The sequence below is a fragment of the Tamandua tetradactyla genome, chromosome 11 (genome assembly GCF_023851605.1).
Source record: "Tamandua tetradactyla isolate mTamTet1 chromosome 11, mTamTet1.pri, whole genome shotgun sequence".
NCBI lineage: Eukaryota > Metazoa > Chordata > Mammalia > Pilosa > Myrmecophagidae > Tamandua > Tamandua tetradactyla.
In genome coordinates, this window is record NC_135337.1 from 36,855,613 (window position 1) to 36,859,525 (window position 3,913).

Here is a 3,913-nt window from a genome sequence, read left to right on the forward strand (position 1 = left end):
CATTTCTTTTGTTTGCATGTATTTCTTATATTGCTCTGCTGATATTTCCTATCATTTCATTTATCATAAACATATTTATACTCACTGTTTTAAAAGTTTAGCAAAGTCATACTAACTGCTTTAAAAATCTACACCTGCTAATCCTATATGTGATTCATTTTGAAGTTGGTCAATGTTGACTGGCTATTGTCAGGATAATTGGCCAAATTTTCCTGTTTCTTTTTATGTTGAGTAAACTTGTATTATCTTGAACATTGTGGATATGTTTCAGTTACTCTGGATTTTTTTTGTATTCCTATGAAGAGTGACAATATTTTCATTGTAGCTGGCAATTAAATTAGTTGAACTGAAAATTCAAACCATGTTTCTTGGGCAGTAGCTAAAATGTCAGTTGTTTTTGCATCCTTACCTGTACTGCTTTGAGTCTGGCTTGTGCATGCATGGTTCAGGGGTCAGAAAGAAATGTGCAAAATTTATCACAGAATTTGGGGCCTCTTCACCTCTTTGTCTCTTTCCTTTTCAGTATTTTTTCCCTCACTTTTCAGCAGCTATCATTACCAACAGATCTATTCTCTGGCCCTTCAGGAAAGAGAGAGTGAGATTTTTAAATCTGACTTCAGCTTGTCCTCAGGCTAAAAACCATAAAAAGGAAAATTCAATGTATTCTAGTTGCTTTGCCAAGTTTATGGTCCACTTCATAATCTGTCTGCTTTTGATCATACTCCTTCTGGTTGTTCATTTTTGTATCTGTCTGGAGTTATAACTAAGATATTCAGGAATATCATTTTGATGGGAGTTTGATTGGTCTTACCAGAATCACAACTCACTTCATACTATTTATTTATTTATTTTTTGACATGGGCAGGCTCTGGGAACTGACCCCGGGTCTCTGGCATGGCAGGCGAGAATTCTGTCACTGAGCCACCATTACACCACCCACTTCATATTATTTTGATCCAATATCTCATCAGTTGAAAAAAATGTTGAGCATGCACACCAATCACTTTTATAATAACTTTAATAAAATTCACATTTTAAGTACCCTAAAAAGAAATTGTACCCAGTAGCAGTCACTCCCCACTCTACTCTCTGCCCCTTCAGCCCATAGAAACAACTAATCTTACTTTCTGACTCCATGGATTTCACTATCTTAGGTATTTCATGTAAGTGGAATCATTGCATATGTGGTCTTTTGTGACTGGCTTTTTCAATTAGCATAATACTTATAGGGTTAATCCATATTGTACATGGCTCAGTATTTCATTTTTTATTACTAAACAATATTCCATTGTATAGATATACAACATTTTGCTTATTCATTCATTAGTTGATGGGCATTTGGGTTTTTCCCACTTTTGAGCTGTTATGGATAATGCTTCTATGAACATCCCTGTACAACTTTTTGCATAAACACGTTTTCATTTCGCTTGGCTGTATACCTAGAAGTGCGATGCCTGAGCCCTATGGTAACTCTATGTTCTCCTTTTTAAGGAACTTTCAAACTGTTATCCACAGTGGCTGTATTATTCTACAATCCCACCAAAAACACATGAGGGTTCCAATTTCTCCACATCCACAGCAAGACTTACTATTGTCTGTCTTTTTTTTTTTTTCGCTTCCTTAGTAAATGTTAAATGTGAAATGCTATATCATTGTGGTTTGATTTGCATTTCCTTAATGAATATGATGTTGAGAATCTTTTCAAATATTTATTGGCCATTTGCATATCTCCTTTGGAGGAATGTCTATTAAAGTCTTTTGACCGTTTTTTAAAAATTAGGTTATTTTTCTTTTTGTTGTTGAGTTGTAGGATTTATTTATAGATTTTGGAAATTAAACCTTTATCAGATATGTGATTTCCAAGTATGTTTTCTTGTTGTATAGGTATCTTTTCACTTTCATGATAAAGTCCCTTGATACACAAAGGTTTTTAATTTTGATGGGGTTCCATTTATCTGTTTTCTCTTGTTGTTTGTGCTTTTTGGGTTAGATCTAAGAAACCATTACCTAACATGAAGTCCTGAAGTTGCTTGCTTATGTTTTCTTCTAGGAGTTTTTTAGTTCTGCTTCTTATATTTAGGCCTTTGATCCATTTTTAGTTCATTTTTGTATATGGCATGACATAGGGGACGCCTTCATTCTTTTGCATGAGGACATCCAGTTTTCCCAGCACCATTTTTTGAAGAAGGTATTTTGTTGCAATTGAGAGGACTTGGCATCCTTGTCAAAAATCAATTGGCCATCAATATGATGGCATATTTCTGGACTCTCAATTCAATTCTATTTGCCTATATAGTTATCCTTGTGCCAATATGATACTGTTCTGAACACTGTAGCTTTATAATAAGTATTAAAATTGTGAAGTGTGAAACCTCTGATTGTGTTCTTTTTAAAGATGATCTTAGCTATTTGGGGTCCCTAACTCTTCCAAATATATTTGTTGATTGGCTTTTACATTTATACAAATATATCTGTTACAATTTTGATTGTGATTGCATTAAATCTGTAAATTGTTTTAGGTATGATTGTCATCTTGACAATATTTAGTCTTCAGATTCATGAATATGTAACATCTGTTTTGGTTTACTAATGCTACTGTGGTGCCATATACCAAAAATGAATTGGCTTTTACAAAGAGGATTTATTGGGTTACAAATTTACAATTTATAGTTCTAAGGCATGGAAATGTCCAAATCAAGGCACCAACAAGAGGATATCTTCACTCACGTCCTGGGTTTCTCTGTTCCATGGGAAGACACATAGTGACATCTGCCGTTTCTCTCTCCTGGCTTCTGGTTTCAAACAGCTCTGTGTGCTCCTGCTCCCAGTGGCTTTCACTCTAAGCATCTGTGGTGCCTCACATAGCTTCTCTGGGTATCCCTGGGTTTCATTTCTTAACATAGCTTCTCCAAACATCTGTGTCTAGGCATCTACTCACTTTGTCGGCTCTTTTAAGGATTCAGGTAAACTAATTTAGACCCAACTTGAATGGGTGGGGTCACATCCCCATCTAATAAAAAGGTCCAACCCACAGTTGGACAGGTCACATCTTCATGGAAACAACCTAACCAAAAGTCCCACCCCCCAAAAATAGTCTGCCCTCACAAGACTGGATTAGGATAAAAAGAACATGGCTTTTCTGGGGTCCATAGCGATTTCAAACCAGCATAAATGTCCTTCATTTATTAGGTCTTTTTAAATTTCTTTTAGCAATGTTTGTAGATTTCCCTATATAAGTCCTTTACATCTTGGTTAAATGAATAATCAGATATTTGTTTCTTTTGTTTGCAATTGAAAGTGGAATTTTTTTTCTTAATTTCCTTCTCAGATTGTTGATTATTAGTGTATAGAAACACTATTGATTTTTGCATGTTGATTTTGAATATTGCCACTAGTGTTCCAGTATCTCTGTTGTTGATTCTTCAGGATTTTCTATATATAGGATTGTGTCATCTGCAAATACTGAAAGTGTTACCTCTTCCTTTCCAATTAGGGTGCCTTTTAATACTTTACCTTTCCTAATTGCTTTAGCATTAACAGTGGTGACAGTGAGCATTCTTGTCTTGTTCCACATCTTAAAGGGAAAGTTTTCAGTCTTTCACCATTGAGTATGACGTTAATGGTGAGTTTCTCATATATGCCCTTCATCATATTGAAATGTTTCCTTGTACTCCTAGTTTTCTGAGTGTTTGTATCAAGAAGTGGGGTTGGATTTTGTCAAATGACTTTTCTGTGTCAATTGAGATGATCTTGTGTGTTTTTTTATTCCTTCTTTATGTTAATATGGTGTATTACATTAAGTGATTTTCTTGTGTTGATGGCCTTTTCTTATATGGGGCAAATCCCACATGATCATGTTGTATAATTCTTGCAATGTGCTGTTATATTTGGTTTGTTAACATTTTGTTGAGGA